The sequence below is a fragment of the Rhinopithecus bieti genome, unplaced genomic scaffold, assembly GCF_001698545.2.
Source record: "Rhinopithecus bieti isolate Rb0 unplaced genomic scaffold, ASM169854v2 scaffold_10604, whole genome shotgun sequence".
Taxonomy (NCBI): Eukaryota; Metazoa; Chordata; class Mammalia; order Primates; family Cercopithecidae; genus Rhinopithecus; species Rhinopithecus bieti.
In genome coordinates this window covers 317986-334130 of record NW_016806873.1, presented here as the reverse complement: position 1 = coordinate 334130, position 16145 = coordinate 317986, and the positions used below count along the sequence as shown (strand labels likewise).

Genomic DNA, 16145 nt, shown 5'->3' with positions numbered 1-16145 from the left:
AGGTGGAGGGGGTGGGGCTGAGGTGGAGGGGACCAGGTAAGTGCCCCAAGGTTGGAACTGGCCGCGGTTCCCCCGGGGCGGCGGGAAGCGAGGTCGGTGCTGGTGCGGGCTCCGGCTGTGGGACTAGGAGGCGGGGCAGGGGTGCGGGCTGCGGGTTTTCTGCCGCAGGAGCCGGAGGGGTCGGGTCCTGAAGGCCAGGTCCAGGGCTTGGCGCGGGGGAGATGTCGGGGTCCCTGGCAGTCCGTGGGTTTGGTAGTCTGTGACGCAGTTGTCTAATTTCTGGCTATTAGGTGTGGGGGTTGGTACCATGGAACCCGCTTCCCTGGAGGGATGGCTGGGCCCTAGGCCGCGCGCCACGCCCGGGGGGCGCTACTTCTCCCAGGCGTGCTGGGAGGGCGCTTGAGGGGTTTCCTTTAGGGTTTGTCTCCAGTCAACGGGTGTGAAGGGGAAAGGTGGTCCCGCGGAATTCTGGGACTTGTAGTCGCAGCCGCGCCGGACCGCGGTTGGGTTGGGTGCACGTGGGTAACTGTGGAAACGAGTCCCGGCCTGCAGCGCGCCCTCGGAGCCTTCCTGCTCGGCGAACTTGTGCTTTATTCCCCGGCCAGCCCCTGCGCGCTCTCGGGAGGCGACTGAGTTCCCAGAGACGGAGTGGCTCCCCAGCCGTTCTCCCTTGCGAGAGGGAGAGCCCAAGCCAGGCGCAGCCCTCTCAGGCTTGGGTTCTTGATCCCCAAGTGAATTTCCCCCTGCATTTTGTTGGCCTCACTCGCGGAATAAATGCTTGGTCTTGAGCCATCATACGCACAGGTTGTGGGAAAACATTCAAGAAGCAATACAATGTAAAGCAACCTTTAGAATGGTGTATTTAATTATGGCATCCAGTGTATGTAAGCACTGGGTTCAAACATTGCCTTACATAAATACGAGAACACAGTGGAGGTAGATGTAACCCTCGTAAAGATAATGTAGACTGTGTGTTGGTATTTCTTGGGGTGTTTGAAAAAATAACCCACTTGAAATGGATGATGGAGGTGGCTTAATGGAATTTAGGGTGGAAATACGAAAGTGAGCAAAGGTGATATGTGATGTCTTCAATTTTCGAAGAAACTTGGAAAGCAAATGAGAATAGAAGAAAACTGTAAGAAGTGGAGAACCGTAAGACTTTTTTTTGTTTGCTTGCTTTGTTTTTAGCTGCAGGCTGCAATTCCTTCTCTCCTTAATATTAGAAACCTTCCTCTCCATAGGTAGACTCCCTAAACATCACATCCTTCACCAGTTCGCTTTACTGTTTACAGGGAAGGCACTCCAGAATCTGTAATGTAGAAGGCTAAGATTAATGCAGAGATGATAGATTTTTGTATGTAAAATATAAGGTATTATGAAACTATTGGCAACATGGTCATTAGAAGAATATTGTAATTTTCTGATGATAAAATATTACCAAGAAGTCCTAAGGTTTGTAAACCTTTTGGTGTGATTACAAATATACTGAACTTGGATACTTGATTGTTTGATGGTTCTTTTCATGGTGAGTGAAAAATTGGGCAATGTGTGTGGTGTTCTTGTGGAGATCATTTATATCTATCTGTCGTATTTTACATAATCTTGTGGTGAAATATCCAGGAAACTCTTGGTAGTATATAAATATGTACAAAAATGTGCATTTAACTCTGGAATTTTTTCTTGCAGAGGGTAAAGTGATGGGTTGAAAACATGCAAGAGCTATAATTGTCTTCAAAATGGTGTTTTAAAGAAAATATGAAGCTAGTCATAGCTTTCCCTTTTTTTTTTTTTTGTTCTGTTACATCCTAAAAGCAGGTGCTTTTATACACATACAGCCCACCTCCCTCTATTCCCCAAAGCCCTAGGCTCCTACACAGTATCACTGTACACTTTCTGCTCTGGTTTTAGGTTCCTTTTGATTTTGGCCCTTGGGGAGGGCCTTTATTTTTTTTGTGAACCTAGCTGTTCATTTAAACAGATGGTTCTTACACGTTACCTAGAATTTTTGACTGTTTTATATTGAGAAGGATTTTTAGGTAATCTTGTCTGTAACATTGCCAGAAAAGAAGGCCTGCCTCATTTTCTCTATCTTCTTCTCTGTTCTTAACCTCTATGTACCCCTACTGACACTTAATCATATTTTTTCAAACTTTATCATTATCTCGTTTTCTGTTTTTATGTTAAGTTGCTCCCAGCAGCTCTTCTTGGCTTATTACCTTCTTCCTGGCTACATGTTTACATTATTATCTCAATCATCATCATCTGCTAATTATAACTAATAATATCTAATAACCCTTCTAACTCAGCAGTGTAAAGATCAACCTGTAAGAAACTGACCTCATCATGATCTCTTGTTGTATCAGTTAGGATGCCTTTGCCAATACAATGCTCAAATTAATGGCTTAAATAATAGGGCTTATTATTGTTCAGTGGCAAGAAACCTAGAAGTAGTTGGTTCTAAAGCTGGTGCAGTGGCTTAATAATGTCATTAATGATCTAGGCTCTTTGCATCTTTTTCTTCTCCTAATTGTTTTAGCTTTTATTCCTCAGGCTCATTTGCCTCATGTCTGCAGTATGGTTGCTCTAGCACCACACATCATGCCTGGATTGGAAAGCAGGGAAGGTGCACATTTCCTTATAACTCCCTGTTAACGGAGAAGTCTTTTGCAGAAACTCACTTTGGAGAGTTCCATTTCAGTGTCATTGGATCGAACTGATCTCATGCCACTGCTAGCGGTGAGGGAGGCCGAGGCAGTGAATGTCTGGCATTTTCCAGCATCTCTTGTAGGATATGGCCTTTGATAGGGTGGAAGAAGGGTGAGAAGAATGCTCTGGGTTGGCAGCTTGCAGGTTATATCCCTGAACCAGCTACTTCGGCCAGCTGTCTCTGGCTTGGTCTCAACCTTTATGTTGATTTAATTTCTGCCTTATTCTAAAAGAATGAGGGGTGACTTGCTAAATATAGATAAAATCCCATCAAGAGAAGGAAAATTTATATATAGACTTATAAGGTACACAGAAACACTTGCCATATGTTAGAAATATTTGGCACTGAGCTGCTTAATAGTCAAAACAAAGAAGAGAACAAAACTAACAAATTTTATTCATTTGATAAATGAAACTACAGTAATTTTAATAACCCACACTGAAATCCTGGACATTTCTTATCCTCTTCTTCCCTGGTCAGTGGCAAGGAGAGATTGCATCTCTTCCCATGCCCGGCCTCTCTCCCATACCTATTGCCATGGCCTTATGTCTGAGACAGCCTTTCTTACCGTGTTACAATAACCAGCAATACATTTTTCTTCCTTTTTTTTTTTAGAGGTGGGGTCTTGTTATGTTGCCTAGGCTGGACTCGAACTCTGGGCTCCAGGGGTCCTTCCACCTCAGTTCTGAGTTGCTGAGACTATAGGTGCACACCACTGTACCCGTCTCCAGCTGCCCTTAGTGCTGCTGTTTTAGAATTTTTCTTTACTGTGCTCCCTCTCTGGCAGACTCTCTCCTTCCATGGAATCTCTGAAGCAGTGCTTCCTTCTGTTACTCAGTTTTGTGTTACATAACAATAACTGCTTGTTTACTTTTATTTACCTTCCCCAATTAGATTATTACCTTTTTGAGATCTGGGACCATGTCTTACCTAGTATCCACTTTAGCATCTAGCATGATGCCTTGCATACGTCCCCAAATATGTATTGAATTGAACTTAAATGATCAACTATTGAATAACTTGTGCATTATCTAGGAAAAGTAATTTTTCTTGCTGCTGTTGTCTTTCATTATCTTTAGATTTTTCTTCAAGGAACACAAGCTTTCACCTATTCATTCTTTGCATTTTTTAGACAAAGTCAGTTATATGCAAACTAATATTTCTTTTTCAAATATATGCAAATATCAGTTTTAGAGAACGTGGCATGGAGAAATTCTCAAGGAGAGAGTAAAATGCTGGTAATGTGCTGAGGGAACAGAAGGAGCGTTTGTGAATGTGCACACATCCATTTCTGGTCTCTCGTGTCAGCATCCTACCTGCAGAAGGTGAAGGCAGCATTAACAGGTCTGATGTTAAGGGGTCTAGAGTGTTTGTCCTTTATTTTATATCCATATTCTGGTCCTAAGGATTTATTTCTTAAGTTAACAATATAGTGAGATCGCTGAAAGTCTTTCTTCATTTAGACTGTAAGTTGAAGTTCAGATTTACACAGTAAAATTTTCTTTGATGAATCATAAATGCTGGTAAGTTTTTATAGTTGGTCAACTTCAATTGGTGTTAATTCTTCTCATAGCTTGCTTTTTTTCTTTTGAAATTTACATTAAGAAAAGTACCTCTTGAGAAGTATTCTAAGCAGAACATGTATTTAAAATGTGTTTTAAGAAGAAAACACTGAAATACATTTTAAATAGAATTAGGTATTTTAACAATCATTGTATGACAGTTTTAGATGTAGCAAAGTATTTGCTACTTCAGGTTTGAATTGCTTTTAATCAGAAAATGCTGTTAATGAGTTATGTTCAATCTAGGAAGATAGGCTTGTCGCTTATAACTAATGTACCGAGTAAAGCACTAGATATAAAAAAGACCCCAGCCCTCTTCAAATAGCATTACCTGTGGTATCATTTATTCTAGTTCTGCCTTTGAGGATTTTTTTTTCCTTGTGAAGTTTTTTGCTGGCCTGTATCAGTAGATTTGCAGAGATGGGGAGTAATCCATTTATATCTGTAATGGACACTGTCAGTCTCGTGGGGCCCTGACTCTTTGTCTGGTTGAAGAATTCTTACCCTAGCAGGCAGATCTTCTCAGACACACTCACCTGAGACTGTGAACCTGAGGCTGGAGGCAAGGAAAGAAGAGTAGCCCATGTGACCATTTTCTGGAGGGATGCACAGTGGTGGCTGCCGTGCTGCTTCTAGAGGCAAGGTCTAGTTGTGGCTGCAATGATGATGCAGTCTGCTGTGTGCACTTATAACCAGGGGGAGATTCTGCAAACTGTCTAATAGCACTCCCCCTTTTTTATAAATCCTTTTTTGTTTAAATTAGCTAGAATTAGTTTCTGATGCTCTCCACTAAGAATTCTAATACTTCAGCATCCAGACTTCTCACTGTTGCTGGTCAGATATGTGGTTGAAGCCCTTGTGAAGAGCAGTGATGTGTTTTTTTCATCCTGGCTGCCTGTACATTCTGGTCAGAGGTGACCCAGAGGACTGGAGGAGGACACAGTCGGTACCAGCTGTGGGTGTAGGAATTGTGTTTGCTGGTGGTCAGGCAGGACTCCGAACCACACACTAGCCCAACCCACTGGGTCTCATCATGTGCCGCTTTTTACTGCTGCTTTTTCCTAATTCTTTGTCTCCCAAAAGTTGGGATGCCTAGGAGCTAATACGTAACTACTTGTGCATTTTTTTTTTTTTTTTTTGGCTCTATGGGAATATTAGCTACAGAAATACGTGTGTGCATGTGTGTGTGTGTTTTAGTGGAATGTTTATTTTGTTTAGCCAAAAATTACATCTGATGTACCAAATACCTTTTTAGTCAACGTTATTTAGGTATAATTTTATGTATTATAAAATTGTACTCATTTTAAGTGTTGTTTGGTGAATTTACTAAAGATATAGAACATTTCATTACCCCAAAAGTTCCCTTGGGCCCCCCTGTAGTCAGTGCTTCTCTCCCTGCCCCACTACCATAATTGTTGGCTTTTAACATATGTCGTCTTAGGCCTCCTCCATGTTAGTTGATGAATTGTCCCTTTGCTGTTCCTGAGGATATTACAGTATAATAAAGGCATGATAAATCTCTCATTTTTACTGAACTATGAAATCTAAAGGAAAACTATCAGTGCTGTATAAATTATCAATCTGATAAATAATACTTTGCCGCATGGAAGTGTCTTGAGTTAGATGACTTGTTCTGGTGAGCAGCTTTCCAGTGGATGGCTTTTCTGGCTTCTCTGTGGCCTGTAGACATGCAGGGCTCGGGTTTTCTCCATGGATGTGATGATGTCTTTTAATTGTTATTTGGGTCATGTTGGGAGGCAGGAAAGCCAAAATGGCTGGATTCAAATCCTTGCTCTGTCATCTCCTAGCTGAGGGACTGGAGGAGAGTTACCCAGCTGCTCTGTGTGGGCTTCAGAGCCCTCACACCTAAAAATTACCTGTTGAAGGCTGTGGAGTTGTTCAGTCACCAAGTGTTTATTGGGTACCTACTACGTACCTGCTCTTCATCTTTCAGGAAGTTTTCATTCTAGTGTAGGGGCCCTGCTCTTCATCTTTCATGAAGTTTTCATTCTGGTGTAGGGGAGGGGGCAGATAATAACAAGTAAATTGTGTAGTATGTCAGATGGTGATAGGTTATGTAGAGAAAAACAGCAGGGAAGGAGTGCATGCAGGCACCCCTGTGTGCGGGCGTCGGGTGGGGTGGAGGGTGTTGTAATTTTAAATAGCGGAGCCAGGAAAGGCTTCACTAAGGAGGTTTTAAGCTAAGCCCTGATGGAGGTGAGAGGCCATTCCAGGCAGAGAGAACATAAATGCAGAAGCTCAGAGTGGAGAGCAGGCCTGTATTTGAGGAGCAGTAGAGGCTGGGGTGCTTAGAGTAGAGGTGTGGGGGCAGGCAGGGGGAAGAAAGTAGGAGGCAAGATTATAAGTAGTACCAAGGATTAAATGAGATGAAACACAAAACATGTTTTTGTTGCTTGTAATTACTGTGTGATGACAGTCTCCTAGGTAGACTTTAAAAAATAACTCTTGAGAAGAAAAGAGGTTATAAGAAAGAACAGAACCAAATGAGGCATTCCCTCACTCAGCCATTCAGCAGACATTCAAGGGTTTTTCTGCTGCCAGGTGCTGCTGTCACAGGCAGGACTGCGTTGGGGAGACCGGGGCTTCAGGAGCTTCCTTCAGTGAGTTCAATGTGGAGACAGAGAAGGAATTGGATGCATGGTATGGTGATGCCTGCTAGGTTAGATGGATGCCCAGGGGGGCTTTGAGAACATGTGGGGAATGGTTAGCAGTTGTCATGTGAGTTTTAGCTTTTGACGTTTTATGATGTGAAGAACAGGATCTGTGTGCGTGTGCAGGTGGCACATGGGGTCAGGTGGGAGCTTTCCAAGGCCAGCGACAACATGGTGGGGACAGAGAACTGTAGCAGGAGAGGGTGGGTGTTTGGTAGGCTAGAGTGGAGGGGAAGGTGAGGTGCAGGGCTAGGCAGGAGCTGGTGGCAGGGGTGGGGTGGGGGGCGGTGGGAAGGACTCAAAAGAGGCACCAGGGAGAGAGTGTATGAGTGGAAAGGAATTGAGAGAAGAAAGCTCTGAAGTGGGGCACAGGGAGGGAGGAGGAGCAAAGGGGAATGGGGAGGGACTAACACGAATTCAGTGATAATCTTGGATTTGCCTCATCTGCTTTGCCTCCATTAACTCATTTAATCCTCACAGCAGCCCTCAATAAGTTAGGGACTGTTATTATCTCCATTTCACAGATGAGGAAGCTAAGGTGTAGAACGGATAACTCACCTTTTCAAGGTCGCACAGCTTATAAGTGGTGATTTGAGATTCTAACTCAAGCATTCTGACTGTGGTCTTGGTAACCCTTTACTGCCACTGAAATCATTCTTAACATTTTGTTTGTGCTTTTCATTGAACCCTGATTGGAACACTCACTGCGTGTATATTGGAATTCTTTTTTTTTTTCTTTTGTCACTGGCCTATGAATGATGATCAACAGAGCCAGTTGATGTGATTATCTCTTGGTTCTTTTCTTCTTGGAATGAGTCTCAGCAGGATCAGGATCTGGGATTTCTGAGTCTCTTCTTTCCCATTCTTCTTCATCCCCTCTCATTTTTGCTGGTTTGCTTATAATGAGAGTAGGCATTTAAAAACTGATTTTAAGTGGGAAACTGAAGAATTGTGGCAAAGTATTTGCATACTCTTAACTAATGAAATAGTCATTTTAGTTTTCTTAGATTTTATTTAAATAGACTTGTTATTTTAAATATAGGAGATCTCAATGACATTGCAGCAAAACTAGAAAACAACTACTAACATCATTTTGCTTAACATTTTGAAATTATTTTCTCTTTTTTTTTTCCTGTAGGTTAGAGTAAGTTTAATGTCTTGTCCTACATATGCCATTCCCAAAATTAAACCACAGATCACTTCTTAATTATTAATTAAGCAGGAAACGGGATAGTTGTACATTTAAGTCCAATAGCTAGTGAATTAGTAGTTTTAAACACCATCACCTTGTGATCTCTTCTGCCCTGTCTTTTTGCAGTTCTAGGTTCAGTCTGTCTCAGTGTCTTCTACGTTCTAGTAATAATAGGGATGAAAACAATTAACCTTGGTTGGCACATAATATGGACCAGCACCGTGCTAAGTGCTTGACATGCACCATCTCATTTAATAATCCTCACGGTAGCCTCACAAAGATGGTTCTGTTATTTCGGCTTTATGGATGAGGACACGGGCACAGTGAAGTTTGGAAGCATGTACAGGGTCACTCAGTTAGGACTCAGTTGGAGCTCTGACTCCAACCCAGGGCTTTCTGTTATCAGAGCTGATTGACATTCTTTAACCAAAATCTGGGCTCATTTAACGTTAGTGAAATGAAAGGATTTTTACTCTGAACTACCCAGTGATTCTGTGTTCTTCAGTGGGTAGCACAGATTATTTGTGCTTACCTTCAGTGGTAGGTGGGGTGAGGAGAATGAAGCTAGGGCCCTTTGTACCGTGTCACATTGGGAGTGCAGCCAGACTGGGTGTCCTGAAGTGACTGAGTCCCTTGGGATAGCACCAGCAGGCACAGGCAGTGTGGTGGGCGATGGATGGATGCTGCCTCCCTTGGGCGGATGGTTTCTTCTTGCAGCCCCTTTTTTGAGTCCTGCAAGAGGAAGAAAAAGCCAGCAGCATTATGCCTGAATGGCTTTAATTTTGGATTTGTGTTCAGTGAAAATGCTGAGTCACTTTGAATGACCTGCTCCCTTATCAATTTTCTCCCTTGGCTTTTGGCTTTTGTGCCTTGTAAATAGCAAATATTTATTGATGAAGAGAATGAAGTTAGTTAACACCTTCCTCACCTGCTACTTTCAGTTCTTTCGGTTTTTACCCTGCTTTTCAGCTCTGCAGTCTTTTTCCTGGACCTTGGCCTTTTCATCATGTGCTGATAGGGTATGGTGAATGAGTTAGATTCCTGTCTAGTGGTGCTGAGGTTGTTCCAGGAGTGGATTGGCTACTGGCAGGCCAGGGATTGAGTTGAGAGTCAGGGATAGAATCTACTTCTCTGGTTACATGTTAGAATCACCTGGGCTGCTTGAGAAGCACATGGTGCCCCACACCCATTTTTATTTGATTGATCTGGATTGGGACCCTGGTATTTGGTGTTTTTCAATCTTCTTAAGTGATTCCACTGTGTAGCCAATGGTTTCATATTAATAGCTTAATTAGGAAGCTGGGTTTATTTTGGGCTGTGGGGATGGGGCTCAAAAGATGCAACAGCTCCCCCATGGGCACTGCACTGGGCAGATTGCACAGACCCTTCCTGCTCACCTATGACATAATAGCCAACATTTGGTAGTGCTTCCCTTGTGCCGTGCACTGTTTGAAGCACAGTGGAGCATTAACTCATTTAATCCTCATGATATCCTTATGAGGCAGGCACTGTGATGATCCATTTTGTAGAACAAGAAATTCCTACTTGTAGCCATGAAGGACATGTAGTATGAAACTGACCCATAAACCTAGGTTTTGGTTTTTCCTAGGTTTACAGTATAGAAAACATTTCAGATCTTTGTGTTTTAATAATTTAGTCTCAAATGTGAATGTATTTGTTTTTACAAATGAAACTGAGACCTGTGCCATGTCATATAGCTAGTGACTATCAGTTAATATAAAGAGTTATAAATTGGTATTGTAAATCATTTAAAACACTACTTTTTTATGGTTTTGACATAGATTTTACTTTATGGTACATTTTATATTTCAGGTTATTTGAGATGTAACTCATTTTTAATGGGATCTTTTTTACTTAAAATTGCATTTTGTACTTTTTGAAAACATATGTACTGTGATCTTTGAGTGTGTATTAGATCTTCACTGACTTGTGATCTGACCTGCCTCTTCACATTCTGGCTACTGTAACTCTCCAGGATACTAAGCAAAACTAATAGCAACATTTTAAGCATGCTCAAATCCGGCCATGGTAAAACCCAAACTCAGCACTCCTTCAAACCCCCATGCATTTCTAGTCTCCCCTTTATAACCAACTTACTGAGCAAGTTGTCTTTGCTTGAAATAGTCTTGTATTTCTTCATCATTCATACTATCCTCAGCCCACTTTGTTCTGGTCTCAGTTCTGTCATTGCAGTCTTCTCTGAGGTCATGGAGTAACCTTCATGTTGCTAAATTTAGTAACTATTTTTAAAGCATTTATTCCCCCGTTTATTGGTACCTGCCTTGTGCTAGGTTTGCGCTGTTGTTGGTACAGGTTGAATACCCTTTATCTGAAAATATGAAACCCAAAATGCTCCAAAATCTGAAACTTTTGAGTGCTGACATTACACTTACAGGAAATATTCATTGTAGCTTTTCAGATTTTTGGATTAGGAATGCTCAACTGGTAAGTATAATACAAACAACAAAACCTGAAGAAATCTGAAATCCGAAATGCTCTGGTCCCAAGCATTTCTGATAAGGGATACTCCAAAATATATTGGGATAGAGTAGTGAATAAAGCAAAAGGAAGTCCCTATCCTCATGGAGTTTGGGCTCTAGGAAGAGTGACAAAGACATAAATAAATATATAATATAATGTCAGGATCATGGAAGACTTCCTGTTGTATGACTCTACTAATATAAAATGTCTAGAGTAGGCAAATCTAGAGAGACAGAAAGTAGATTAGTGGTTGCCTAGGGCTGAAGAGGGGTGAAGGGAGAAATGGGGAATGACTGCTAATAAAAAATTTTATAATTAGATTGTGGTGATATTTGCACAACTCCAGATATACTGAAACAATTGAATTTTACACTATAATGAGTGAATTGCATGCTATGTGAATTATATTTCAACAAAGCTATTAATATCAGGAAGGTGTAAGTGCTATGAAAAAAATCTAAATCCACTGGGAGATGGAGATACTATTTTGCATAAAGAAATTAGATGAGACGTCTCTGATGAGGTGATATTTAAATAAATATGTCAGGAAAGATAGCTGTTGAGCCTGTGAACATCAAGGGTCAAGGAGACTGAGGGGCACAGTAAATGCAAAGGCCCCGAGGTAGGAATTCACTTGAATATTCACGAGTTGTGTGGCTAGAATGGAGTAGGCAAGGATAATGTATTGGGATGACTTAGGTCAGATCGCGTAGAGCCTTGTGAGGACTAGAATTTTTTTTTTTTTCTTTTATGCTGCAATAGCAAATACAACATCTCAGTGATTCAAGTAAGTGGTTGTTACGCATCCATTGTGGGTTGGAATGGGTGTCTGCTCCACATCGTTGACATTCTCATCCCTAGTCTATGTGAAACTCATGGGAAAAGAGGGCATGTATTTCTAGAAGGAAGGAAACAAGGCAAATCTAAACAGTGGCTCCCAACCACAGTGCACCCTTGGCTTTAACAATTTTTGTTTTCTTTTCCCATATCACGTTATAAAATTGACTTTTCAGGAGCCTGAGCCATGTGACCCATGGCTTGAAACACCCTTAAGCTAAGCATTCTCTGGTGAATCCCAGTTAGAGAGGCAGATCCCTGTACCTCAGTTGTGTTCTTGTTCTGTTCCAGAGACATTTAGATGAGTGCCGAGGTTAGATGGTAACCTTTAATTTTGTCCAGTAATGTTTTGCTTTTTTGGCAATAACATGGTCATGATTTTGCCCTTTCCTTCTGCCACCTTTACAGGTTTATTTCGTCCTTTTCATCGTCATCAAAAAGCATTTATTAAGACCATAATACTATTTAAAACTTTTATACCTGAGAGAATTGCTCAGCTGGAGTTTAATAATAAAACACTTTGATGACGCTTTAGTGCTTAAAAACAGAAATTTAACATTGGTGTTAAATCTTTTCTGTACCATTATTTCCCTGGGGGGAAAATGGTGAATTGTTTTAGACTCAGCCAGTTTAAAAATTTTTTTCTTTAATATTAAGTTATTTTAAGTGTGTGCTTGCTTATTGGCAGCTTTGGGTAGGAAATGCTGCTTTTTTCCTATTACAGAGTGTGAAGATAGATTGATATTTTTGCTTTGATTGGAAATAATTTAGAATGGAAGAAGTAGCCTTGGATTGGGAGTTAGAAGATAGGAGTTTTGCCCAGCTTGGCCATAGCTAGCTCTCTGACTCTGCTCAAGCTAATAAAATGAGAATTGGACAAAAGAACACGAACCATTGAGTGCCTCACTCGCTCTCATCTCTCACGTGCCGTCCTGTTAGTTTTTCCTTACACTGCAATCACATTTTATATAGTGATTGGTTCTAAAGTCCCTATGTAAGGTGAAGATCATTGGTGTTAAAAATACCACTGGAAACACTTGCAGAAGATTCCCCTTTGGAAGCTGCCTCAGAACAATCCAGCACAGCCCATTCCTTCCTCCAGCATTGGAATAGATCGCTGGCTGTTTATTTGAGCACCAGTTGAGCATCTGGCCTTGGCTTCAACTTCAGTTTAGGGACCATGTTTTATGAAAATACATCACTTTAAATACTCAACTCATACCATATTGTGAGATGCACAAAATCTGATTGGCATGTGGAAACAGACCAATGGAGTGACTATTCACGTGTCACGTCTCATGCTCATTAAGTAGATGAGGGGTGGGCAGTTAATGAGACAACTGAAATTTCTTTTCGTCTTGCTTCTTCCTTTTTTTTTTTTTGGACCAAATGAGAAGAGTTGAATTTGTGTGAGCTAAATGTCTATTTTCTGTAACTCCAGTGTACTCAGAGTCTCTCCTCTCCACTTTTACAGCCACTGTCTAACAGCCCTAATCCTTTCCCACCTCAGTCACTTCTAGTCATCTCCATAAATGGCCACTGTAAATTCAGATCACCCATCATCTTTGCTGCACACTTGTCCTAGAGTGATCTTTTTAAATAACTCTCCTGATCAGAACACTTCCATGGCACCAAGACTCACAGGAGTGCTTCTCAGACTTCCCACCAATGTTTTCTTGTGCAGAGTTTGGTGAATTAACTTGTCTCAGGGTTCCGGGAGCACAGCTTGATGTGGGGATTATGTTTGTTCTCATGTAAGATTGTCATATTATTGTTGATTAGAATTGATGTTGCTGGAATGTGCCATGCCTGTCATTACGTTTGCATGGTCTCTGGTGCCCCTGTTCGAAGAACAGATCCTTAGGAGATGAAATCTAAATGCTCAAGCAGGATTCACAGGCCCTTGTGGAGCTTACATTCTAATGGGAGAGGATGATGACAAATATATAATGTCAGATGGCATTAATGCTGTAAAGAAAAGCAAAGCATGGTAAGATGATAGAGTGAAGAGGGGGCTCTGTTGATCTGGCAAGGTTATGTGAGGAGCTGATTTTTAAGAATTTTATCTTAATTGACAAATAATTGTATATATTTATGGAGTACAATGTGATGTTTTGATATGTGCATAATTGTGGAGTGATCAAATCAGGATAATTAACATATCCATCAAAGGTGATATTTAAATGGAAACCTGATGAAGTATGAGAGCAACCATATTATTATTAGGGGGAAGAGGACTCAAGGTAAAGAGAACAGCACGTGCAAAGGCCCTGAGGTGGGAGTGTTCTTGGAGTGTTAGTGAAACAGTAGGAAGCTCACTGTGGCTGAGTAGAATGAACAAGGGGAAGATGGGTAGAAGATGAGATTGGAGAGATTAGTAGATGCAGAGTGTACAAGGCCCTGAGCCCATAATAAGTTTTCTTTTGCTTTGAACAGCTTCCCCTTCCATCTGTAACTGTTGGGTGAGGTGGAATTAATTTTAATTTGTTCTACATGCTAACCAGTTGCCCCTCTGTTTACTGAATTATTATCTCTTCTCCATTGAGTTTGAAATGCCACTTAATTATATGTTGTGTATGCATATTTATACGTATATGTTTGTCAGCTTTCTGTCATTGATTTTTCTTCTTGCACACATAGTATAACATTTTAATTACTGTACCTTTATACCAGGTCTTGGCAGACAATGACCCATGGGCCAAATCCAGCCTACCACCTGGTTTTTATAAATGAAGCTTTATTGGAAAGCAGCCATATTTATGTATTGTTTATGGCTGCTTTTGAGCTACTATGGCAGTGTAGTTGCAACAGAGACTGTATGGGCCAGAAATCCGGAAATATTTACAATCTGGCCCTTCACACAGAGTTTACCGGGCTCTGCTTTATACTGTGTATTGATATCTGATAGGGCAAGTTCATCCTCATTCTTCTTTTTCAACAATTTCTTGGCAGGGCTAACATGTTTATTTCTCCAGATGAACTTTAGAATCAGTCTGCCAAGCTTGCCTGACTTCCTTCTTTTCCCCACCTTTTTTTTGGGGTGGAGAACTGGGGAGCCAGCAGAATAGGAATTTTGATCGCATTAATTTGTGGTTTAGTGAAGGGAGAAGTGATTGCTTTACGTTGGGTCTTTCTATTCCAGAAATACCTCTCTATGTGAACATCTTTCAGTAAACTTTTATTGTTCATTTTGAACAATAAAATCGTACATATTGGAGTTTATTCCTATATGTATTATTGCTTTTTGTTGCCATTATAATTGAGATCTTGTCCCAGTTATATTTTACAAGGGACTATGGTATAAAGGGAAGTTTTTGCTTTTTATCGATTTAAATTCTGTTTCTAACCCTCTTATGAGAGTAAACTATTAGGACTGTTAATTTTTGTTTCTTTCAATTGACAGTCATTGTCTGAACTTATCAATAATTGTTTTATTAATGTTTATGTCTCTGCCTATATTGTGGAGTTCTCTTACCTAGAGTAGTTTGGGGGAATGGACCTTGACACCCTCAGTGGCATTCGTTTTTTTTCTTTTGTGTAGGTCACAGCAAATGGTAGTTAAAACAAGCCAAAAAAACAAAAAACAACCAGATAACCCAGACAAGTTTATGCCCAATCTGCAGTTGTTGGTAGTTTTAAGAAAGTCCAGAAGATAACGTAGACAAGCTATTTATCAAGCAGGCTCTGCCTTTGCAGAGCTGATTGCTGCTTTTAATACAGACTATAGAGTTGCCGTGTCACACAGGAGAGTCAGACTCAACATTGCTTTACTTTGGAGAGCCATTTGATCATGGAATGCAGTCAAAACCTAGCATTTATCCTTTGGAATTGAAATATGAGCAGAAGGAGATTTTTATGTATCAGTTAGTGCTTTCCAGAATACATTCTCGGTAAAGCATTTGATCTTTATCCTTAACATCTATGCCTTAAGGAGGTGAAATCTACTTTAGATTTCAAGGTCTATTACTTGCCATGCGCATTGAACACATGAACTGTAAATCCAATGTGTGTTAACCTTTGTGAATCTTTTAATGCCAATTTTGTCTTTTTTTTCTCCTGATTTTGTGTCTTCTTAACTTTTCCTTATGTTGATGAGACAAAAGAAAAATTATCCATGTTACTGGTTTCATTTTTTCCTTTTCCTTTTTGTTTTTTTGGTTGAAGTGATGATGGTGTGGTAGCAATAGGGATTGGATATAGAAATGGAGAATTGCCGACATATATTATGTATTTGTAAAATGAACCTGTTTACTCTGTTGCCTTTAAGTAAAGTAAAACTTCATATGTGGAACCTGATTTTAAACATAATATCTGTATTTTTGTTCCTGTGTGTTGTGATTATCTGCAGTCAACATTATGAACATCAGTTGCTGGTATATAAGTAGCAGTGCCATTCTTGCATTACCATAAAGAAATACCTGAGACTGGGTAGTTTATAAAAGAAAAGAGATTTAATTGACTCACAGTTCTGCAGGCTTTACAGGAAGTATGGTGCTGGCATCTGCTTGGCTTCCAGAGAGTCTTATAATCATGGAGGAAGGTGAATGGGGAGCAGGCACATCACATGGTGAAAGCAGGAGAGAGAGAGAGGGTGAGAGGAGGTCTGACACACTTTTAAATGACTGAACCCCATGAGAACTCACTGACTGTCTCAAAGACAGCACTAAGCCATG

General features: G+C 40.7%; 1 protein-coding gene across 4 annotated transcripts in view; it reads left to right on the top strand.

Moving 5' to 3' along the window:
- The window catches only part of DCUN1D4 (defective in cullin neddylation 1 domain containing 4), an 84983-nt gene that overhangs the window by 9725 nt on the left and 59113 nt on the right, over positions 1-16145 (top strand). Inside the window, exons 1-2 of one of the 4 annotated variants that reach the window (XM_017878311.1) lie at positions 827-1152; positions 3896-4051. The exons of 2 other annotated variants lie outside the window; for them this stretch is intronic. The gene's annotated coding sequence lies outside the window, so the exon portion shown is untranslated. Of the gene's footprint in view, positions 1-826; positions 1153-3895; positions 4052-16145 lie in introns of those variants that run through there. One more of the 4 variants, XM_017878312.1, reaches the window with a different exon arrangement.